The sequence below is a fragment of the Pantherophis guttatus genome, chromosome 3, assembly GCF_059756535.1.
Source record: "Pantherophis guttatus breed Tessera chromosome 3, ASM5975653v1, whole genome shotgun sequence".
Classification (NCBI taxonomy): domain Eukaryota; kingdom Metazoa; phylum Chordata; class Lepidosauria; order Squamata; family Colubridae; genus Pantherophis; species Pantherophis guttatus.
The window spans coordinates 172,401,533-172,427,236 of NC_142065.1; the positions used below are offsets into that span (position 1 = coordinate 172,401,533).

Genomic DNA, 25,704 nt, shown 5'->3' on the forward strand with positions numbered 1-25,704 from the left:
GTGCACATACACTCTGTGTATGTGATACAGAGTTACAGGTTCCATGTCTGTGAAATAAGGTATTCTTCAAGTGATTTCTGTAGACTTCATGAATATATCTATTAAATTTCTTGACAGCAATTCAGAAACAGTCTGCCATTGCCTTCTTCCAATATTATTAATACAGGTTTTTTTTTAACTTTTCATCTAGGTTAGATGGAGTCCTCGTATTTCCTAGAAATTCAGGCAACCCCAGTTCTGCTGAGCTTTCAAGGCCAGATAATCAGCAAGATGTAAGCAGCTGCTGAGGCTCCATGTAAGAAGGCAGCTAAATATCTTGTGTCAGAAGGCAATATCTATGTGAGGCTTTCCATTAATTAGTCATCCTTTTCTATACAGGGATGTGTCCTCATCAGTGTGTATTGTGTCAAGTTCAATAATATCTTCAGGTATGGATTCTCTTAATCTTATCTGATGACAATGAAATGTACTTTTGAGTTGGGAGAGAACAATGCATCCCGTCTGGTGAAACTTTCTTCCTGTCTGTAGGAAGGCATTGCCTATCTCATGGGACAAGTGTTTCTTGCCAGACAATGCAAAATGCCCTCTCACCTTTCCTTAAAACTAAAGAAAGGAAATAGGACAGCTGCCAGCCAGAGATGAAGAGGACAAAAAAAAAAAAAAAAGCCACATCATTGTGAACTAATAATTACCAGAAATTCTTGATAATTGCAACTTATTCTTATCATTTTCCATTTTAATAGAAAACATAATCATAACTATCCCATGACAAGTTTTTAAATTTTGAAAACTATTGTTCATTATCTCAGATCAATAAATGTCTTATATTAGCAAATAGAATTTATAATGCAAAGTAATAAATAAGGCAGCTTGAGGATAAGTATATTGAATTAACAACATCTAAAAGCAGAGAACTACTGAAAAGCAATTCAACTGTCATACAATGTATATCTGTGTTTGTTTGATAAATCACTCAAATATTGACACTTATTACCAGGAAGGTACTGGTGTAGTTTCAGACAATAATTTGATGTCTTCTTTAATTTGGTTGGTTAATTTGTTGAGGGTTTTTTGTTATACATGACAAATCCATGATAGGAAGCAGTAATAAGAAGAGGAACCAAGATTAAGGCTATTTAATCCTGCATCAGAGGTCAAATTTTAAATATAGAAATGAAGTTCAAGGTTAGAGAGAGAGAGAGAGAGAGAGAGAAATGAAAAACTGGAGAACCAGGTGCCTGAGGGAGATCATTCTTCTGAATGAAGAACATCCATCTGTGATTTTAGTGCTGCTCCAAAATTGACAGTATTCTATTACATTCACATCAGGGGTATTCTGATACCCACCTGGCATTTAGGTGCATTATGTTTTATGCACAATGCACATAAAAACAAGCACAGTTTTGATTGCATCATTGTGACCAACATGTTAACTTTTATTTTACCGTTCCCTGCGGACACCCCAAGTTCCCATAATCTTGTTTTTCTTGGGCAGACAAACTAATTTTATTTTTGGATTTAACTTCACCATAGCTTAAATTGCAACATTTCTCTTTTATAATTTGTACATATCATTCCACAGAGCCTGGGGGTGGACAAATTTTCCATTTTTCTCACCTTGCCTCCAGCTGCTTGAAATCAGAGCTCTCTAGTAAGACTTCACAGGGAACCTTAGCAATGAGTCTGATTTTAATCTTTGTAGTGTATTTCTAGGCAATTCAATGATTCTATTAAAAAAAGGAACTGTCAAGCTCAATATTTTCTGCTTATTATAAATACCAAACATCAAACTCTTGCTTCCATCTACTTCCCAGACTATGTGCTAAGCACCATTAGTTTCCCCCTTAACATACATAGACAATCTTCACTGAGCCAACAACGATTGGAATGATTGTATTTGGCCACAAAGCTACAGTATTCAGCCATCACTACAATTTTCAACTCATATGCAGGAAAAAGACAGATTAATAACCACCCACATTTCCCCGCATAACAACAGCTCAGACTGTTCCAAGAACTCATGGAGAAAATGAGTATTTGTTACATTAGGAACTGCTAGAAGTAGGAATAAAGCACTGGGCCCCAATCTTCTCCCCAGACTTTTATCTGAGTAAAAATCCTACAGAATTAGGATTTGTTTGGAAAAGCTAAACTTTTGCTGAAACTTTCTCATTGGTTATTCTTAGTGCCAATAAAGCCTGGTAAATCCATATATCTAACTGTTTTCATGATTATGTAGAAATTCCATTTCATGACATAAATAATACATTCCAGACAGTGAATTTCAGGGTGATAATTATACTTCTTGGGTGGTTAAAGTTACTCCACCTTAGCTGAGTGAGTAGATTTGGCTGTTGGCAAAGATGGTAAACTTTCTTGAGTTTTAGATGACTTTTAAAGGAGAAAGGGGTAGAAAATTCAGTGTTGATTGTACTTCATTATTATTGAATTAGTTATAAAAATAACTGATATATTCTGTGCATAAAATCTACATCTTAATGATAAAAGCTGATGAAACCTCAGTCTGCTTTTTACTTATAAGAATTAAAACTCCATCCTTTCACAGCAGAAACTGTGATGCAATCCAAATAATGAGACTATTCTTTGGATGCAACGAGGACCATACCGCACTGGCTCTTGGCCTTACTATCCATATTGCTTCAACAGAATAAAATAACACACATTTATATGTTAGGCTTCAAACCAGAACTCAGCAGTAAATCTCATATGCCTAACCCCTTATTCAACAATTGCTTAACTTGGCAGAAGAGTTAGAGAAAACTCGACTAGATTTTTTCTATAGTGCAAAATTAAATCCTTAATATAGGTCTATGACCTAGAGTTTAAACTCTAGGCTTTTTCCTCCTGCCGTTCTGAATTGGCTGTTTTCCTGATAGGCTTGGGAGCCATCTGAATAACATAACTTTTGTAGATCTGCTGGTTGCATTGTCAGATTTGGCCCTTCCATTAAACATATCAAGGCCATTTTCTACCCCATAAATGATCTATTTATATTTCAAGAAAATTCATGAGTTCATTTGCTTTTTTACTGTTCTGGAGGACCATTTATGTTGTGCATGCCTTTTTGTTGTCAAACTGAGAAACCATTTTCCAGAAACTTGGTACCTGCTTTCAGATCATGAAGGCAAATTAAAGGAAAGTGACTGTTCCAAAGCTAATTTCCAATACAAACAGAACTAACACTGCATTATTTTTTTAAAAAAATATTTTTATAAAAAATTATGAATAGAGCAATAAAAGAGACAAACAAAACAGTATAAATCACCTATCCCCAAAATCAAACAAAGGTAAGGATGGGGGATGGTGGAGCTGCTTACTTTCGGACAGTTGCAGCCAGGCCTCGCACACACCTATTGTCTGTGAAATGTCTCTTGCTTTTGAAAAGATTGATCACGTGAAGGGGCACAGGGATGTATATTTTATTTCTTCTGATATGGCTTGATTCCTTGCCTAATATCTTCCATGCATTGGCCATAGATGTCTGCCATTCACAGAGCCCCCAAGGTATTTTGTTTATGAAAAGTATATGGTCTCAATCCAATTTTGATTCACGGATAAACATGATTTTGCATGGTATAACTTTTTACTGTTTTTTAAATCCTAGTAAGTATAGAAACTTTATTTTGAGACTTAAATTCTGTCAGATTTTTTCTTGCCATACAATTTCACCCCAACCTTTCAGTAATTTTCTGAGTTACTATCAACTTTTCTAGGAGGGCAGTAACAATAAAGGTGCGGCCTTGGACCAGAGGGAAATTGCCATCTTCTTCCTGTCTAAATTCAGATTTCAAGCTCAATGTGCAGAAAGTTGTAGAATATAGTTCTCATAGGTTCAGTAGATACCTGCCTGAAACTAGACTACTACATTACATAACCAAGGGATAGATGGAAAATATCCTGTCTGTCCAAGAAGACTTTTGTAGTTTCAAACCCATTATACTGCATGGGCTGAAAAAATAGGCACAAAAATTAAATCTTGAGTGAATTGTGTTTAATACAGAAGTCATTGGCATTCATTCATAATGGATCACCATTTCTACAATATAACTGTTTATCAAGAGCGTTTATATTCTTGAATGCCTGTTGTGCTAATTTCTAGTCCAGCCTGTTGAGAAATTTGACAGAAGTGATGGTAGCTGGTAGTTCAATATTAGAGCAAACTATTTTTATTACTGTTCTGCCCCAGCTCTGGATTCCCAAGGATTGTGACACACACCAATGGTCCTTATCAAAGTTATAACGTACCAAGAATAAACAAAGTCCGGCAAAGGTTGGCAACCAGCCCAGAAAACAAGATACAATAAGACACTCACTCTTCAAAAATGCTCTGTAATAATTACATGTTGTTTCCAGCAAGAAATTACTAATTGCGTGCAACTTAAATAGGTTAAGGGAGTGGCCAATTATCCTCAAATCTTACTCTTGAGGAGACCTCCTCCTCCTGAGTAGCCACTCCTGCCTTTTGGCAGCCCTGCATGCTCGAGCATTGAGGAGAGGCTCCTCCACTTCGCTCTCTCCACTTGAAGGAGCCTCTGGAGGTTCTGAAGGCCCAGGCTGAGTCTCTGCCTCTGGCACCACATCCTCTTCAGCCTCCTCGCTGGCCGATGCGAGCGCCAGCTGTGCAGGCTGCTGGCGTGACCCCACACCAGCCTCCTCGTTGTCGGGATCAGCCACGATCCGCGCAGGCTGCTGGCGGGCCACAAAAATTACACCAAAAAATGCCCCTTTTCATGCATTTGAATAGAAAAGTAAAAAATTAGTATTTCGTAATTCTTTTAATCAAGAGTATTTTTCCTGAGCTCAAAATATGCTTTGTCTCTGTCTTTCTTCACATTAGTTGTCTGAGTTTTTTAAATCAAATACTGAATCTGAGTAATAAGAACAAAGATCAGAAGCTCGAAGTTCAAGAACAGCACTGTTTATTTGTATAACAGAGTTGTTTTCAGGGTTTCTGTCTGCCATTTGAACTACATACTCATCCTGAAATATAACTGTACCATCACTATTGTTTTGATAAGAAAAAATGTTCATCAAAATATTCTCATAATCTTGGATTTATTGAGAAATGTATTTTGATATAGATTTATCTGGGTTAGAAAAATTAGTTTGAAACTCTAGAAGAACCAATACTTTATATTTTATATTTTATAATTTTATAATTACTGAAGGAGAGATTTTCCTTAGATTTTCAACATTTTCCATGTGAGGTATGACTATACTTTTTATTCCATAAACTTTATGATGTAGATAAGTAGATAGATAGGCATAGACAGATGAGGTCTAAAAGCAAGGGACGAAAAATACCTTGGCCCCAAAGAGATTTGGCACCTTCCATGTTTATTTATTTATTCCTTTAATTTGTATATCCATCCATCTCACAAATGTGACTTTGGACACTGTACAGTAAAACAGCCATAAAAGTTATTCAAACATATTATAATCAATATTATTAAAAAGACTACAAAAGAGAGCACCTTCAATGTTACAAAGATTGTGGTCATCTTATCAATTCTCCAGTTGCAACCGGAACTCCTAGAATTCCTATATACCTGTGAAAGACTGGTGAAAAAGAAAGATACCACAAGATTTACACAAAAGCAAGTAGTTTCATTATAAAGGAGTAAAAATGGACTTTCTCCTAGTAAGATATAAGAATTACTCCCAGGTACAACAACAACCTTAACAAAATCATTGTTTCTTCCTTCCTTTGAGGCAATAAATGGCTATCACTCACAGTTGCAGAGAAACATGTATTTTTTTCTGGCTAAAGAGCCATTGAAAAGAAAAAGAAGTTTGGGTACCTCTGACTTTTTCTCCCAAAAATAAACTATAAAAATTTTAGACAGTGTGTCACCGGAATGCTGGCAAATCCAATCCCAGTTGCAGGTCTGAGGACCATTATGAGTTAGATCTAGTTCTATTTTTGATCTGGGACTATTAAAAAACAAGGCCTGGGATAGAATTCGATTTTGAGCTTTCCTCATTCATTTATGTTTATGAATTGAACTTTATATTAGAATGGACTGTCATTAAGTCACCAGTTAGAAGAATTAATCTACTTTCCTTCACTGCAAAATAGTTATAAATGAAATAAATTGATTTTGTTCATACCGGTATTCTCCAGATAATAGGCTGTTTCTTCCACTGCTTTATGCACTGGATTGTTTTAATTAGGTCCATCCCTCTTTCCAAAGTAACACAAATCACAGTCAAGAGTTAGCTGGGAAACCTTATTTGGATGCTTCCAAATATAGGTTTCTAGATTGTTTTGTTTTTAAAGCTTGAATCAGTCTTCTTTTAATGGATTGGTTGCCAGCGTTCTTCAAATTACAGCATTTGCTTCCTGTTTTCAGTGACAGTCCCTATTCAGACATCTACTAGAGTAAAAAAATATGCCTATATTAGATCTGTTTTGTCATAATGCAGGTGCCATAATGATTACACACTGGCTCATATGTTGAACAAAACAAGAGGCAGTTAATTCATTTCAAATGGGAGCTTTTTGATAAGGATTCATGCATTTGTGAGTCAGCTATATAAAAAGAAGCATTGGTGCCATAAGTATGCTTTTATCTTGTTATCCTATCTATATAAGACCTATTCTGACCTCATAGAATCTTTTCTGTGGCTTGGCAGACCGTTTTTAGGAGATGGAGTCTTGGATAAACGCAACATATATAGTAACATGGCTTTTTTTGTCTAGTGCCTATTTTCATTTGAATAAATGGGCTTGGACTGACCCACATTGTTTCCAATTACGGCTATCTTTTGTCCAATTGCCATAAACAAATTCCCAAACTAACTAAATTTATTTCATAGATTTGGGGGTTCAGGTTTGCGGAGTAATTTACATTTCTTAAATATATGTTTAGTGTCTAATGTGAAATAGTTATTTAACTAGAACTATACTTCCTTAAAACATAAATACATCTCACTGTATGGAAGGTTATGATTAGATGAATACACAATCTCTTACACTGGTGCTAACAGTAGTTTGGGCAGGTTCAAACTTTTTCTCCTTTTTTGATGGCTCATTATCTTTAATCTGGATGTATGTTAGACAGTCCTTTATAGCAATGGTCCCCAACTAATCCGGTTAATATTCATTTTGTGCCTTTAATGGTTGTTGGTAAGGGTGGTGATTGGTTCTTTCTCACAAACCTTTTTTCAGGGTAGGGAGAAAGATATTCAATTTGAATATATCCACATTTTGCGAAAGAGGAAAACTTAGAACCTACATGAGCTATCATAGTGCGTGCTAGCCACATCTTTGGGCAGAATTTATTCAGTCAATAATCAGTACAATTAATAATACATTTAAAAATTTTGATCACAAATGAAAACAAATATTTGATTGGCAAATATTTTAATTATTTGCCTCTATCTAATCCCGGTTTAATCCCAAATTTAATCCCAAGGGATGCGGTGGCTCAGTGGCTAAGATGCTGAACTTGTCGATTGAAAGGTCAGCAGTTCAGTGGTTCGAATCCCTAGTGCCATGTAATAGGGTGAGCTCCCATTACTTGTCCCAGGTTCTGCCAACCTAGCCGTTCGAAAGCACATAAAAAATGCAAGTAGAAAAATAGGGACCACTTTTGTTGGGAAGGTAACAGCGTTTTGTGCGCCTTTGGCATTTAGTCATGCCGGCCACATGACCACAGAGATGTCTTTGACAGCACTGGCTCTTCGGCTTTGAAACGGAGATGAGCACCGCCCCCAGAGTCAGGAATGACTAGCACATATGTGCGAGGAGAACCTTTACTTTTAATCCCAGCTGTAGACTATTTGAAATAGTGAGCATTCATCTCCTGATATACCAGCAAATAACAATTCCTGCTTCTCAAGCTGCCTTGGTGGAATTGTATTTCCAGAGTTTTCTATGCCTGGTTGCTTTGACTTTCTACTTCTATTCTGATTCAGGTTTCATTCATTATGATCAATATTTTAACCAGCTACATCACTGTGAACAATGCATCATATCACAAAAACAACAGATTTAACTGCATATGTATATGCCTTGGTGTGACATATACAAAACAATTTAGCATCCTTTCCAAAAGACAATAATAGTGCTGTCAGGCATATTTGTGACCATACATATCCTTGTTCTAAGACTTCCGTGGAAGACTAGGAAATCCCTGTCATTACTCATCACAATTAAGCAATCACTTTCCTTGGGAACCTTCATTAGCAGATTGACACAACTGTTCTTTTTAAACATGCAATCCTTCTTTCTTTTGTTTACGGAGAATAATTTGTCACATCCTGTAGAAGGCAGCTCTTGCAAGTAGCCCTTAAGCTATTGCGGGCCTGTCAAATTTGCTCTTTATAAAAAGTTATTTATTTTTCTAAAAGCTAGGGGCTACTTTCACAGGTAGTAAAAGTAAGTAGAAAAGATTTGCTAGCATAAGAAAACAACTCTTTGTGAATACAGAATGTTTGTTAGAAAGAAAAGAAGCAAAACTACCTAATATTCATGAAAGTTTGGAAAGAATAGCATATACTTAAAAGGGCATCATTAGCGTTCAGAATCTTGTCAACATTTCACTGGGAATCTTTATAGTCTTTATTTAATTTAATCTTTAATTGCAAAAAACTTGCTGCAATTTGGCATGCATAAGAACACTGATTTTAAGAACAACTGTTCACCTAACTTCCAACACTCTAACCATAGTATAGATTGGTCGGAGATGATACCAGCATCTCTGGTATTTTTATTAAAATTAACGTATATTCAAAATATCTACTGAGCTGGCATGGGCATCTGTGAATGAGAAATGGTTGGAAATTAAAGAAGGAGAGAAGCAACCTAGAACTAAGGAGATATGTCCTAATAGTAAGAACAATTAACCAGTGGAGCGGTTGGCCTACAGACCATTGGGTGGGTGCTCCATCACTGGAGGCTTTTAAGAAGAGACTGGACAGCCATTTGTCTGAAATGGTATAGGGCAGGGGTCAGCAACCTGCAGCTCTGGAGCTGCATGTGGCTCTTTCACCCCTCTGCTGAGGCTTCCTGTCACTCAAAATATGCGTTGCAACTGCCAATGTGCGACACCCGCCGGCACGTGATTTATTGAGTTTTTCAACTTCTGCCAACCATGGATAAATCCAAGAAAAGAAAAGTTTCAGAAGAAAACAGAATGTTTCATTCAACTACATATGCTAGTTTTGTGGTCGCTCAAGAAATAGTCGGGAACGGGAAAGCTTTTGTGGCTCCCAGTGTTTTATTTTCTGTTGGAAATGGGTCCAAATGGCTCTTTGAGTGTTTAAGGTTGCAGACTCCTGGTATAGGGTCTCCTGCTTGAGCAGGAGGTTGGAGTTGAAGACGTCCAAGTTCCTTCCAACTCTGTTGTTCTATGTTCTAGGATTATTTTCCTTCCCACTATCGCAAAGCTAAAAATAAAGTAGATATCTGGCAAACTAGAAGAGAACTATTGAGAAAAAAAATGGGTTTCTCAAAAAGCAAAATTGGTGGATGGGTCTGAGACAGGGGTGAAATGCTCCTGGTTTGGACCGGATCGGCCGATCAGTTAGCAATGGCGGCGGGTAGCAAAAATCCCTTTTCCCCTCATGCCCATGCCCACCCAAACGCCTGGTTGCCCACTTGGCCGCTTGCTGTTTCTTTCCAGCTCTCTTGCTTTTCCGGCCTTGCTTCACCTGCTGCAATCCCTGCAATCAATTGCATCAGCTAGCAACTGAATCTGCCTACCTGCAATCAATCTCATCAGTGAGCAACTGAATCTGCCTGCCTTGTGCCTTCAATTGGGTAAGTAACTGGGTTTGTTTGTTTTTTGGGAGCTTTAAAAAATAGTTAATTGGGTTCTTTTAAAGGAGTTTTATTTATTTTTTTTAGACATAGCAATTTAAAGTTAAGGAAGTTTTAAATTTAGCTGCTTTTATCTAAAAATATAAATAAAATAAAATAAAATAATAAAATAAAATAAAATAAAATATTTGTGCAGCTTTCTGAGATTTGGTGTGTTTCTGTAGTGTTTCACTCTAACTACACAAACACACAAAATCTCACAAAGCTGTATGTGGCATTTTGTGTGGAAAAAGTGTGAAACTTGGTTTTTGAGCTTTTTGTGGCTGTGTGAGGTAACTGCTTGTTGCAGGGGCCATTTTGGGTCAAGTGCAGCAGCTTTTCCATTGTGTGTGAGTCAGTTGTGTTGTGTTGTGTGTGTGTAAAATGTAAAAGTTGGGTTTTGGTACCTCTTATTGTTTTGTGTACTTTGTTTATTATTTTTATTATTTATTATTATTGGCCATGCCCACCCAGTCACCTGACCACAAAGCCACACCTACTAGGTCACCTGACCACCAAGCCACACCCACAAATTAAGCCATGCCCACAGAACCTGTAGGGAAAATTTTTAGATTTCACCCTGGTCTTAGAGCATATGGTTCCAATCTAATCTGTCCCCAGTTTATTTAAGCATTTATTTAATATATTTAAGGAAGGCCCTTTTTGGAGCCCTTTGCAGTTCAACACCCAGTTTCTCTATCCTTCTTAATATCTATCTTGTAAAATCTTTTTATCAGCATTTGCCTAAGTTTAAAGTTTAAGGAAGAAGATAGGTGATAACCTCTGACTTGGAATGAGTGTTGCTATTATGGAGATAAAGATTTCTAGACCTCAGATCAGGTTAGAGGTTGAAGAGCCAAAAAGGCTGGATTCTGTCTTAGTCCTGTAAATAAAGGATGTGATTTGCTCATGTTAAGGGCCACACCCTACCATTTTTGGAAGCATTCAGATATGCAGGTAGTCCTCAATTTACGACTACAATTGGAACCGGTATCTACCAGATCCCCTGCATAGATTGACCCTGTGACTATGAAGGACAGATAGGGATGAAGCTAACTACCAGATTGCAAGAACATAAGCAAGCAGTCAGAGCAGGAGACCTGAACTCATCGGTAGCTTCATATTACAATGATCAAGGACATACATTCAATTTTGCACTACTAAGATTTTGACTGAGCCAGGGTATTGATTGAAACCTGGGAAATGGGACCCTTGTCAGTCAACAGAAATGCTGATTTACTAGTTTATCAGGTACTTAGGAGTTGAGGACATGGCAGCACAAGGAAACAACAGCCAACAATTTAATTGGCCATCAACACCCCAATCAACAACTAAAAAGCCACATAAAACCAGGCACCACATAAATAACATGCATAGAATAGTCCAAAGCACACATTCTAGTGAGAGAGAAATTCCCTGTGGATGGGCTCCAAAATGAATCTGAAAGCTCAGGACTAAACCTCTGGTCCCAATGACTGACCTAGGTTGGATCCTGCAACATTATCTTCCATAAGTATATTTGCCTTCATTCGTGAGTATTATATATGTTGATTACCATGAGTTATTTATAAAAATAATAAAGGTGGGACTAAAAACTATAAAAAATGTGCCAGATTAACAATAAATTACAAATCTAATTAGAAAATCTTTAGATATACAATATTTTCTGGATTGTACTTCCATGACTTATCAATTGGAAAGAGGGCATATAACAACTTTAATCTGCATAAATTAATCTAACTTCTTTGTTAACTGACATACAGGAAAAGGCTATTCCTAACGTACTATATTTAGAATTGCAGCTTGCCTCTCAAAGGGAAGTGTTGAAATGTAGTTTTGATCCATAAATGACTGTATTTTATGCCATTGCATTTGGTTCCAAATATTTTGACTTAAATGGATTGTGAGTCAGTCGGTAAATCTAAGAGACATATGAACTAAAACATAGCTGGAAAGCTCTCAGCATGAGTTGAGAGAAATCCTAAACCAATTCTCCAGCCTGGAGCCTTCCTGATGTGTTGGATTATTCTAAAACATTTACGTATTGGCAACTTTATATCATATATATATATATATATATATATGCGTACAAACATATCTCCAGGTATATATTTCAGGAAAAATGGGCAGTGATACTTTGCCATCTTTTCTAATACATCACATTAGATGTATTAGAAAATGTATTTTGTACATTTAAGCTATAGTAGATTCTGAGATATCTTTATCTTGACCATTCTGGGAATGGAAAGTATCTGTAGCATCACATATTGCCTGAAATGTTGTTTGGCACAGTTCCTGCATCTTCCAAAGCAGTATTGTAGGCAAGAGGCACTGGAACAATCAGATAAGATCTGTGCCTCTTAGATTGTGTCTTAGATGACAGGCAACACTTTGGTTTCATGAGTTGGTTTTCTCTGTGTTTATGGTTTGTATCTTAGCATGTTTCTGACACACAAGTATTTCCAGATGAATGGCTGGTGTCCAAATATTTGCTTTATGGCAATTAGCAATGAAAACAGAAAAGAAATTCTCTCACGGTCAGTCTCCCTTAATCCACTGTACCAGAAAGTTGCAGCAGTATTTGCCATCCAATAAATTTAAAAGAACCAGAGAGCCAATGTGGGACAAAAAGAAGTTCAAAATGTTACCTCTTCTGAGAATTTCTTGGGATAAGCTTTAGAATCCTTTTCATACAGTTGTTTCATACTATGTCTAGCTTTATTTGAAAAACTAAATATTTAAAGTAAAAAGTCATAGGTTAGAATTAAATTAATTAAAATAATGTGGACTAGAATATCATTTAAGTATGAGCTAGTAGCATGCTGAAGCTGCCAAAAAAGCTAATGCAGTCCTAGATTGCATCAACAAAGAGATAGTTTGAGATTACATGAAATGATAATACCACTTTATACTGCACTGATGAGACCACACTTGGAGTACTATATCAAGTTCTTGTCACCATCACACACACACACACACACACACACACACACACACACACACACACACACACAAAGATGTTGAGACCCTAGAAAAAGTGCAGAGAAGAGCAACAAAGATGATAAGGGGTCTGGAGGCTAAACTATATGATGACTGTTGGAGGGAATGATGGCAGTTATGTCTAATTTAACAAACAGGACTAGGGATGATATCAGTGGCTGTCACAGGGAAGAGGTTTTGACCTAGTCTGCAAAGCCCTTGAAGTCAGGAGAAGAAGTAATGGGTGGAAGATTATTAAAGAGATATCTATCTTACAATGAAGAAGAAGTTTCCTGACAGTGAGAACAATTAATCAGTGGAATGGCTTACCTCTAAAAGTTGTGGATGGAGGTTTTCAAGAAGAGACTGGACAGCTATTTGTCTGAAATAGTATAGGGTCTCCTGACTGAGTAGAGAGTTGGATTAGAAGATCCCAAAGGTCCCTTCCAACCCTATTATTCTTTGTTCTGATAGTAATACCAAGTAAAGTGAAAGAATCGGTAATTAATAACGAACAGAAATATTCACCAAAAGAGTGTCCAAGAAATAAAGCACAAATCCTACACCCTGAAGTCTGTTCAAAACAAAAGGATCTTCACCTTATATAGGAAAAGCTATTACAAGGGTTCATGTTACAAGATAATACTAGGAACATATTTATGATACTGTAACCATAAGACCTGAATAAGTATCTCAGGGTAAGAAGGAAGAAACTTGATCCTTTGCTCCAAACTTCAACATTCCATATGTCCCCTACTGCTAATTCAAAGGATATAAAGCAAAGATAATTCAAAGCTTGTGTTCTTCCACGGGTACTACTTTGTACAAAAATGGATCTGTTGTACCCCATGTATAAAAATTCTTTCATTGCCTGCCAGTAAATAGTTATAAAAGATAGGGCTGTGGTTTTGTTTAGATCCTTTATTCATTTGTACTTCCAAATCAGATTTGAAGAAATCTGTACTCTTTCAAAAGTAGAGAAAAGATGAATGATTAATACCAACAGCACTGCGTAATCTCAGTACCTATATGTTTATTTTTAAGAGAAGGTCAGGACACAAATTACAAGATGCCAAGCTGCTGAAGTGATCTCTACTTGCTGTGTTTATGAGTTTTCAACATGCAATACTGCAAGTTTCTCTGTTCCTGCTTTTGTTGATTAGTAATTTCTATTTGTGGAATAACAGAATAACAGACTTGGAAGGGACCTTGGAGTTCTTCTAGTCCAAGCCCCTGCACAAGCATTGGACAGATTTTTTGCAAAATCCTAATCCCAAAAGCATATATCTCTACTAAACATTTTTCTTGCAGTTTGTGCTGAAACATGGAATATTTTTTCCGAAGAGTGGTAAGACAGTAATATTTTCTAATATTTTCTAATCAAACCTCTGTTTGAATGCTGTTTTTAGAGAGTGAATATAAAGAGAGGATGTTGCAACATATTTAGTATGTAACACACACATATTAAAGTAATAAAAGCAGATGGCCAAAACTTGCAATAAAAATAAAATAAAATAGCTGCCTAAACAAATTGCCCTTGTTAGTAGAAATGATATTTTCTGGACAAGCATAAAAGAGGTCAATTTATATAGACAAGCAATACTTCTTAATAATTATAAGATGAGCATCTAAAGGCTACTTTATGATGTTATTGGAAATTGTCCTCCCCTTTTCTGTTTTCTATATTTAGTTTAATCTTTTTTTTCTTGTGTTATGTAATTTCTGTGTCCAAATATAGAATATTTGGATCAATGGCCCTAATAAAGAATTTAATACAATTTGATTTGATCAAGTTGGAGTACAAAACCTCTGAGTTTGCTTGCTTGCTTGCTTGCTTACTTACTTACTTACTCACTTACTACTTACTTCATAGTACTGATTTACTGCCCCAACATAATGGTAGCATGTTGTTATGGCATTTCAGCTGCTTCTATAAAGTTTCCTAAATTGATATGAGCCATGTTTCTAAACATGTTACTAAAATGTTTAGTAACAGGGTAAACAAAATACTCCATACAACAGGGCACTGGAAGCAAATTGTAGATCCTTTAGATTCCCTGATTAACCATGAAGTGGTAGGGATGTGCAATAGTTCTCCATAGCTGCTTCATAAAGCAATATAGCCCTTTTTCTTTTGAGGACTATGAAGCAGCCATGTATTTTTACTTCATGTTACTTGACTAGCACTTGAAATAGCTGGAGGAAAAATGTTTTCAGTGTTGTTCAAGGTTGATGAGTCAGGTTTTAAGGCACTACAGAAGACCAAAATGGTGGCTGCAGATCTCACATCAAGGAGCACAATGTTATTTCATATTTCCATTTTACTGGAGCAAAGCCATACTATTTTCAGAGGTCTATGAAATGCCTTTTATAAGCCACTAAGAGATTTCAGAAAGGTAGCAATCTAATAAATTTAATAAATAAATAAACAGATAAAGGACACCATGGGTCATGGCAAAAAATTCATTTAGTGCAAAATGGATTCTTCCATTGGCTATTAAACAACAGCTGTATATTCCTTAAGGATGAAGGTCTGTAATGTAGCAAAATTTAAATTTAAAGGAATGTTTTTCTTATTTATGAAATGACAGGAGAAGGAAAACATATATTATTTTATAGATAGGGTGATATTGGGCTGTGAGAACTGCCACAGTAAGTGGCGAATTCAGTTATTTGATTAAAAAGTTACCTTGTAGTGCTGTATAAGATAAGTGTTTGAAAGGAGCACAGTTGGGTCTCAAAATATAAAATTGAATTAGAAAATGATCATTTGAACAGTTTGAACTTCATTAACTAACAATATTTCATCTGTTGAAAAGGAAAATCATAAAAGAAACATCCTATCAGCATATTTTGGTTCTGGAAATGAGCATATAAAGCCAAGCTGCATTTCTTCTTAAAATATGGAATGCTGTTAAACAAAATCAATCCCACATCTCTACGAGTTAAGGAACACTTTGTCCTCTATATAATGCCTGTATTTTGCTTTTAGACTTTTGTGAACATCTTTGAGGAAATGCCAAATATTTCGGAAGTGGAGGAGTTGATTATATCCTGGAGTTGAAGATGACTGTATCTCTGAAATATTGTGGAGATATTGGGGTTGGGGGAGATGCTGGCTCCAATGAACATATGAAAACACCATTTTTGTGGCAGGTCATTCTAGTTCTCATTGACCTTGGCAAAGTTGCAAGAGTCATATTTTAGATATATTAACTGTCCTTGAACTATTTCTCTAGTGTCTTAGGTACAAGCCTTCTTTCTTCTACATGAGCTATGCTAAACTATTTTTTTAACCTCTCCATCCTTGCCAAGATAATCCAGATAATTATTCATGTCCTAGTCACTTGATCTTCATTCCTGATGATTTAGGAGAATGCAGAGATTATTTTTTTAAAAAAATCTTAGTAAGGGGGAAAGCAAAACAAAAACAATTGTTTTATTTTGATATCTTCCATCTGCATCCTTAATGAGGGAATTCAAAAAGGCATAAAGGACTTAATCTTTTTTTCTTTTTTCTTTTAAACCACAACCATGTGATTCATTTGGGGTAAAGGAAGATGTCCAAGTCAAACAGTAAAGCTTTCAAGGAAGTCAGCCTGTGTGTGAATTCTTCTGCTCACATGCATTAGCTTCTGTTGTGGAAGTGAATGACCATTTTTAAAGATAAAGATACATATTATCAATTTATTTCATTTTGCATATGAGTGATTTTTCTTTACTGAATCACTTATTTTTGTTTGAGAATTTAAGACAGAGTACATAAGGGTCTCTCCGAATTTTAATCATCCAGAACAATCCTGTGGGATAGGGACTAGCCCCAAGCCATCCTTGGTCAAATGGAAATTTAAACCTGAGTCTCCATGGTCTACATTTAATATTTTAAACCACTACACTACAATTCATGTGGATCTTTGAACATAATATTAGCAGCACATTAAATCTTATTGCTGATATCTTAGCACTACTGTGCTAAACACTACATCTTTAATAGTTCAGCTGCTGCTCTATTGATTTTGCTATCCGAAAGTCATGAGAAGTCCAGTGCAATCTGAGGACTATTGATGTCTGATATTTCTGCATTTCCTATTATTCAGACAGAGCGAGTACCCTCCAAGTTCCATATATCAAAATATATCACCTACTAAATCGTATCACAGTGCTGCTCTCTGGAACAACATCACTAGAGATCCACAAGGCTCAGGCCTTGACAGTATTTTATAGACTCTGTTTTGGTTATGTTGGTGGTGAGCTCTTTATCGGATTCTGCATGTTAGAATGCTTTCTTCTACAGGTGTATCATAATTATTTTATTATTATTATTATTATTATTATTATTATTATTATTATTATTATTATTATTTAATCTTTAGTGAGATTCACAGCCTTTGAGGCTGGTTAATAGCTCAGCAGCTCAAGTCATAACCAAGGACCTAGGAACTGTTAAGGTTTCATCGGAGGATGTAAGCTGTTCCGAGTAAGGTGGTTTTTTGTAGAGTCAAAATGTTCAAGTCCGGTAAATTTAGAATTTCTAAATAGCGGGGTAGTCCTTTGGGTATTGCCCCAAGGGCTCCAATTACAATCGGGACAACACACAATTTCTTTTTCCACAGAAAATTTATTATTATTATTTATTGGTTAATCTTTAGTGAGATTCACAGCCTTTGAGGCTGGTTAATAGCTCAGCAGCTCGAGTCCTAACCAAGGACCTAGGAACTGTTAAGGTATCGTCGGAGGATGTATTATTATTATTATTATTATTATTATTATTATTATTATTATTGATTTTAATGCTGTGTGCATTATAGAGGCGTCTTAATGGAGGCTTTCTACATCTGATAAATAAAGCAAAGGCAAAGTTTCGGATCTAAACATGATAGTAAGGAAATTCATTTGGGAAGGGAAAAAACCAAGAATTGCGTTACGTTCTTTGCAGGAAAAAAGAAGTAAAGGTGGATTTGGGCTCCCAGTTTGGGAGCTATACCACAGAGCTGCCAATTTAGTATGGCTACTAGAGTGGGCCACATTAAGAAACAAAAGAATTGGATTATTATACTAAACTATATGCCAAAGATGAGGTGCAGAATGGACTTATAGAAAAATATTTAAAGGATAAGAGAGTTACAAAAATTACTGATCAACAAAAGGAAAGAATGAATTATCCTATAACAGAGGAGGAGATAACAGCAGCAATTAAACAGCTAAAAACAGCCAAAGCTCCTGGCACGGATGGTTTGACTGCAGTGTATTACAAAACTTTACAAGCTGAAATGGTGGGACAACTTAGAGATTTATTTTGTAATATTCAACAAGGGGGTAAAATACCCCCATCCTGGACAACTGCTTATATATCTTTGATACCAAAAGAACAAGTTGGTCCTAAAAAACCAGAGAACTACAGACCAATATCTCTTTTGAATACAGACTATAAAATTTACGCGAAGGTATTAGCCAACAGGTTGATGCCAGTAATCCAAAAGGTGATTCATGAGGACCAAGCGGGATTTATTGAGGGTAGATACATGAAGGACAATGTAAGGCAAGTAATAGATTTATTGGAATATCTTGATAAGAATAAACAGATTTCTGCAGTGCTGGTCTTTTTGGATGCGGAGAAGGCCTTTGATAGAGTGGATTGGAATTTTCTACTAAAGACTTTAAAAAAGATGGGCTTTGGGGACCAGTTTACACAGGCAATTTCAGCAATTTATCAAGAGCAAAAAGCACAGATTATTATTAATGGAAGTTTGACGACAGAGTTTAAAATTGAAAAAGGAACAAGACAGGGATGTCCGTTGTCCCCACTTTTATTTATTTTAACATTGGAAGTCTTGCTAAATACAATACGGGACTCAAAAATTTTGAAAGGCATAATGATAAGGCAAGAGGATTATAGAGTAAAGGCATTTGCAGATGATCTGGTGGTTACCCTATCACAACCAATGGAATCAATAATCCTGATGAACGACATTATACAAGACTATGGTAGAGTTTCAGGTTTCAGAGTGAACTCAAAAAAGACTAAAATGATAGTCAAAAATATGACACAAGATCGTAAACATGAGTTTGAAAGGAGGGCAGGTTTTGAAATTGTACCTAAGGTAAAATATCTTGGAGTTCAGGTTGCAGAATCAAACATGAAATTGTTTCAAAATAACTATGAGGTGTTGTGGCGAGAGGTTCAGAAAGACATGGGGACTTGGAAAAAGCTGCAACTGTCTTTACTTGGAAGAATAGCAGCAGTTAAGATGAACATTTTGCCAAGATTTCTGTTTTTTATAAAATACCGCTATGGTTGGATCTTGGTCATACCTTGTGGAATACAAATATAATGTCACTCGGGGGGTTTTTATACAAAGAGGTTCTTTTTACAGATGCGGGCAGATGGCAGTTGAAGACATTGCAGACACTGTTGGACGAAGGGATTAATTTAACCTGGTTACAATATAATCAATTACAATTGAGATGGAAAGAGGACCAAAAAACTGGTATTATGTTGCATGAGGAAGAATTGGTTAGACATATAAGAGAGAAAGGTCCAATGCATATTAAAAGGCTTTACAATGTTTTGCTAGAAAGGGATTCAGAAACGGAATTAGTTAAAGATTGTATGATTAAGTGGGCACAAAATTTTGAAGAACCAGTGATGTTGGAAACATGGGAAAAAATTTGGGTTCAGAATGTTAAATTTACACAGTCGCAGAATTTGAGGGAAAATTTTTATAAAATGTTTTATAGATGGCATCTAGATCCTAAAAAGTTGTCATGTATGTACCCTAATGTTCAGCCAAAATGTTGGAGATGTGAATGTTTGGATGCTACGTATTATCATGTTTGGTGGACCTGTAGGAAAGTTAAGGCTTTTTGGATAAAAATATGGTGGGTCATGCAGAATGTTTTGAAGAAAAAAATTCAATTTTCTCCACAATTGTTTTTATTGGGTATAGTTAAGGGTTTTACACGGGATGAAACAAAATTAATATTGTATATGATAACAGCAGCAAGATTGTTGATAGGTAAATATTGGAAGAATGAAGCTTTGCCTACTATTGAGGAATGGACTTCGAAGATGGCTAGTTTTGCAGAGATGGCGAAGATTTCAGCATATTTAAAAGATTGTTCACAAGAGACTTATGAATGGGAATGGAAAAGGTGGATAGAATATGTTCAGAACAAATACCAAATTAGAAAGTATCAAATAGCTTTTATTTGAAAACAATGTATTAGAAATATTTTAATATAAAGAGACAAAGAGGGAAAATTATGTAGGGGGAGGGATGGGTTCAGGTATATATATCAGTGTTATTAGTTATGAGTACATAATAGGGAAGTCTGGGGGGGGAGGGTTAGGGAGGGTTAGGGAGGACGGGAAGTTTGGGGAGGGAGGTGGGGGGGTGAAAAAAAGGGGTGAAAATGTAATTGTAAAACTTTTGCAATAAAAAAAAAAAAGAAAAGAAACAAAAGAATTCTACAATTGGAAGGGCATGATCTGCTAAGAGGCTTGCATGCCTACCTGTGGTATAAAGGAAAGGGGGCAGGAATATGTTTCCACTGACACAAAATTAGAGATACATTAATGAAGACATGGAAAGAAATTAGGCATAAACATTACTTTAAAATCCCAAAATGGATCTCTACAATGGAGGCAATGAGCCACCCAAACACAATAAGCAGAGAGAAAATGTTTACGTACCAAGACATCTTAGATAACAGCGGCAACCTCAAATCTAATGAGACATTGAAAGAGCAAGGGATCCATATAGATTGGTGGCCCTATTTACAGATAAAATCCTGATACAAGAAAGATAAATAGGAGGAGGGAATAGAAGTGGGAACAAATAGCTTTGATAAGATATGGCTGGGCAATGAGAACAAACTATTAGCTAAATTATACTCCTACCTGCTCGAATATGATAGAGAAGGAGAAATACTCAAAGACCAAATGATCGCTTGGGGAAAAATATTGATTCAAAGATAAATTTAGAAGATTGGGAAGAAATATGGAACAGCAATCTTAAATTGACAAGAGCAATAAGCTATAAGGAGAATCAGTACAAAATGCTGTATAGATGGCATTTAGCACCATCTAGAATTGCAAAGATCTATTCGAATGCAAGCCCCAAGTGCTGGAAATGTGGCCACCATCAAGGTACCTTCTACCATATGTGGTGGACGTGTCCGGAAGCGAGGAAATTCTGGAAAAAATACAAAAATGGGTCCAAGAAATATTAAATGAGGATATTAATTTTCTACCTGAAATCTATCTCCTGGGAGTGCTAAAACGGAAATTTGTTAAGGAAAAGAAATATTTGATTATTCATATTGTCACAGCTGCTAGACTCTCCTATGCCAGTTGCTGGAAAGAGAAAGGATGTCCGACTGAGGAACAGATAGTCAATAAAGTATTGGACTGTGCAGAAATGTGCAGATTAACGTATGTTTTAAATGGAAAGGAAGACTCAGAATTCTATACGATCTAGGATCTGTGGTATAGGTGGTTGAAAAATAAATGCAAAAGTTAACTCTCATTAGGACAATGTATAATTATTAATTAATCTATATATTATTGTTGTATTATGTGTTCAATCTTACAAGGTTTACGTATAAACTGTATAATACCTAGATAATTGATTAGATTCCATATATGTAAATATACAAGATGACTACACGTTGCCGAACCATAGAGTTTGAAATGTAATATTTTCTTTACTCAATAAAATTTCATAAAAAAAAAAATGTTCAAGTCCGGTAAATTTAGAATTTCTAAATAGCGGGGTAGTCCTTTGTGTATTGCCCCAAGGGCTCCAATTACAATCGGGACAACACACAATTTCTTTTTCCACAGAAAATTTATTATTATTATTATTATTATTATTATTATTATTATTATTATTATTATTATTATTATTGATTTTAATGCTGTGTGCATTATAGAGGCGTCTTAATGGAGGCTTTCTACATCTGATAAATAAAGCAAAGGCAAAGTTGGAAACTAATTTCGCTTAAGCTATTTTCTTTAATGACTTTGCTGCTAACAGTACTGTTGATGCAAATAGTATAACTAACATTATGCCTCCGATCAAGGTGAATATCGAAACTTAATGAATTTGGCAGATGCCAGGAACTAGGCTTTCATATTATTAGATACACAATCATTGCAGCTAGCTGAACTTTGTCTGTAACTATCGTTCTTAAAGGAGGAAATCACTTTCAAAGGGGTTGGCAACCATAGACATCAATGCATTTCTTGAACATAGAACTTTGCACAAGATGCAACCTCAGCTGAACTTGAATTAAGCAGGAAAAGCCACATTAATTCAGGCATTGTCATTTTATACATGAACTCACAACCCTCAAAGCTCTTGCAAGATAATACTAACAGTAAATAAACCATCATGAATTCATTGCAGACCCTAAATCCATCCTTATAATAGCATTGTTAACTTTTTAGTCACAGTCACTGTGAAGAGCTTTGCTGCTTCGTTCCCATGCCTTTAGTAGGATTTCCAGCTTTACTTTATCAAGGGTGATTCCAACAGCTTACTTTAATTACTTTGCATATATTGTACAGTGAAGCTACCTTGCTGTGAAACCTGATACCTTTTGCAGATTCATGCACTTTTCTCCAGAAAAAATGAGCAGGGCCACAGGGGGGCACTCGTATTAACAGATACTGCCAATAGCATATCTTTTCCAGGTATGCTGTTGATGACACGCCCAAACATATGGCTGTCTAGGAAATTTAAACAATCAAAACTATTTGTCATTTTTTAATTATTTGATCAGAAGATGCAGCAATACTTAGTTAAAAAGAAAGTCATCAGAAGATGGCTTTATCATTTGATAAATCTACAGAAAATGTGTTGCTGGAATGTCCATCAATTCTCTGCAGAGAACTGCTTTTTCAACCATTCATCCCAAACAGCAATGGCTGAACTGTTCTGAGTGCCTGGCTACTGTGAAAATCTGATAAGTGCATCAAGGCTCAGTGACAATATTTTGCAAAAGCTTATCTGATTTGTGATTCCAAAGAAGTCTCCAATTGTGAGGGGTCATGGAGAAAATGTGCGATATGGAAATGAGATACAAAACACTGAATTTTCAAGTAATCAGAGATTTAGACAAATATTGTTTTCTTCGGTGATTCTCTCCTTTGTATTCTATCTACATAAGTAAATGAAATAAGTAGGTTATACCATAAATGCATAAAGATATATCCTTCTGTCACTGTTTAAATGATGCATGAGTCAAATCAGGTATTGTCTGGATCATTCTAAGCAAGACATTAATTTTTAGCACAGAAAATCTCACCAGCAATGATAGTTGTAATTGTTCCCATCTTATATCTTTTTAGCTTCACTCAATGTCTTAACACAGTTATTTTGAAATAACATACAATTCGTATTTACATAGTGACCTCAATCTTAAAACACATTTTTTTTCATCAATTCTGTTTGATCTTCTATTTTCACATTTTTGTTAACATCTTTTTCTTTTGTTTATTAATTTTTGGACCTGCTAATGCAAGACATTTTTAATTTGTTCATTAATATTTCAATTCAATGTTTAAAGGATCTTTCAGAAACAACACCAAGCCTTGTGCAAAATGTTCTTAATTTATAAGTTTCTTTTCCACCCATCTTGTCTTATACATTTGTTCAATTTTTCAAGAAACAAAATAAACAAGAATGGGACAGTGGCCATCCCTGTCTTATTCCTTTTTGTATCTCACATAGTTTTGTTAGATTCCACTAACAATTATTTGTGCTGTCTGTGAACTGTACATTACTTCTGTACATTAATCTTATCCATTTTATAAAATTCTCATGAAAATTATTATCTTCCAAAACCTTGAACAAAAAAGTCCAGTTCAACTTGTCAGAGATCTTCTCTGCATCTAAAAAGATTAATGTGGCTTGTTTTTCATTATTTGCTCCAAATATTCTAAAATATTCAACAGTTTTCCAGTGCTGTCCTTTGATTGTCTTTTAAGTAACAATCCACATTATTACCCAAGAATAAATTCTTTCAAAATTATTTTCAGTCTATCAGCTAGAATAATTGTGAACAATTTATTCAGTAATGATAACAGCCTACAATTTCTTGTTGAAGTCAAAACTTGATCCTCTTAGGGTATTAATGTTATATTCGTCTCTTTCCAACTCTGATATCTTTCCTCTCTGTAGGATAAACTTCATCATGTTTGGCAATTTGTAAAAGTTCATTATCAAAACATTTATAATAAGAATCTTATAATCCATCCATCCACGCACCTTTTCTAATTTAAACTTTTTTATGGCTTCAGAAAGTTTCCTTATTGTTATAGGTGTGTTCATAATATGTCTCTGTTCCTCTGTAATCCTCAGTACATTTTGTTTCTTTAGATATTCATCTGTTTTTCTAAAGCGATGTCACTGTCTTTATACAAATAATTTATTTATTCACTTTTATAATGTGGGTAATGCATAAACAATGTCATCCTTTAACGACTAGTCATCAACCCTGATGCCACGCTGAGGCCAGGATCTTCTTAGGAGTTGGCAACTGAACACTACAGAAAGATTATTTCAATTTTTAAAAAATTAAACTGCACCTGTCTTTGTTAGCATAGCCCAATGGAAGGCATCTGCTTTGTTTGTGCTAATTTCTATTTCTGGTTGCCAGTTAAGGTGTAGCAAGACTTGTGCCTTTGATCATGAGGTCAATATTGGGCTAGATAGATAAAGGCAATGACCAATGCAGATGTTAGCTTTTGAATTACATCTTATTGATGCAAACCCATGAGAAGTTTTGGACCCATATAACAAATAGTCATGGGCCAAACACAGATACCTAACTTTGTCAATGGTGTGATTTTTCATTCAACTAGGAGCTGCACTTAGCTTTTGAATTCTGTGCTGCTGACTACACTTCCAAAAAATAAAATAAAATGAGCTAGATAGAATAAAGTAGTATTGAGGCTGGCATAAAACTAAGTTAAATGAAATCAAACTAATTGTGTACAGCTAATACTGTTAATTCCTAGGCATTGTATATTTTCCTCTTGCTCCTGTTTTTTTAAAAAAAGGATAGAACTATCCCTTTAGCAACAAATTTTAGGGAGGCTCATGGGCCAGTTCCAAAGGCTTTTGGGAGGGTTATTCTATCCTAGGGCTTCAGATTGTGATAGCAATGTAATTATTGGAGGGTGTTTCTTGAGTAATTGTAAATACTGTATCTTGAATAATTCTAAGTACTATAATAGGCCTTCCAGAAAATTGTTCTGTTTTGTAATTGGGGCAACCCCTTGTTTGTCATGACCAAACTTGATACTTGTGGCCTATGCCAAAAAGGGTGGAGTGGGGGCAAAAAAAATTTAAATGATTAAATTTGATTTGAATAATTAAATAATTTAAAAATTGGAATATTTTAACATTAAACATAGATAAATGAAATGTTTTCAATTTCAAAACTAAATTGGCTGGAAGCCTTTTGTAGAAAGTTGAAAGGAATTCAGGAGAGTCAAAATTGCTTATAGAGACCAGCTCAGTCATATATAGCAGCTTTTATCAACCTCAGCTACCTTAAAAGGGATGGACCTCAACTCTTGGAATTCTCCAACCAGCATACTTAATGTGGCTGAGGTTAAGAAACACTGTGGTATAAGATGGTCACGCCAATGCTAGGAAAATAAATCTTATATATCCTATGCTATATATTCCACATTAACAAAGGAGCCATAAAGTTGAGTGATGCTGTTGGAGAGCCCATTATTAATCTAATACTTAAATTAGATCTGGAAAGCAATCATACTCTCTCTTCCTCTTTTTATTAAAAAAGAAGGTTTAGGTCCTCTATGTTTTATAGAAGATGCAGAATTTTTATATATCATCTAGAAGTATCTTTGACATGTTGTGGTA

At 35.5% G+C, this 25,704-nt stretch overlaps 2 long non-coding RNA genes across 3 annotated transcripts in view; one reads left to right on the plus strand and one right to left on the minus strand.

The window, feature by feature from the left end:
• Positions 1-13,383, minus strand: part of LOC148114907 (uncharacterized) — a 37,194-nt gene extending 23,811 nt beyond the window's left edge. The window contains exon 1 of one of the 2 annotated variants that reach the window (XR_015733369.1): positions 13,136-13,383. This is a non-coding gene — a long non-coding RNA (uncharacterized LOC148114907). The remainder of the gene's footprint in view (positions 1-13,135) is intronic. The other variant, XR_015733368.1, reaches the window with a different exon arrangement.
• Positions 13,384-13,886: 503 nt separating this feature from the next.
• LOC148114908 (uncharacterized) overlaps positions 13,887-25,704 on the plus strand; it is a 66,116-nt gene continuing 54,298 nt past the window's right edge. The window contains exon 1 of the long non-coding RNA XR_015733371.1: positions 13,887-14,153. This is a non-coding gene — a long non-coding RNA (uncharacterized LOC148114908). The remainder of the gene's footprint in view (positions 14,154-25,704) is intronic.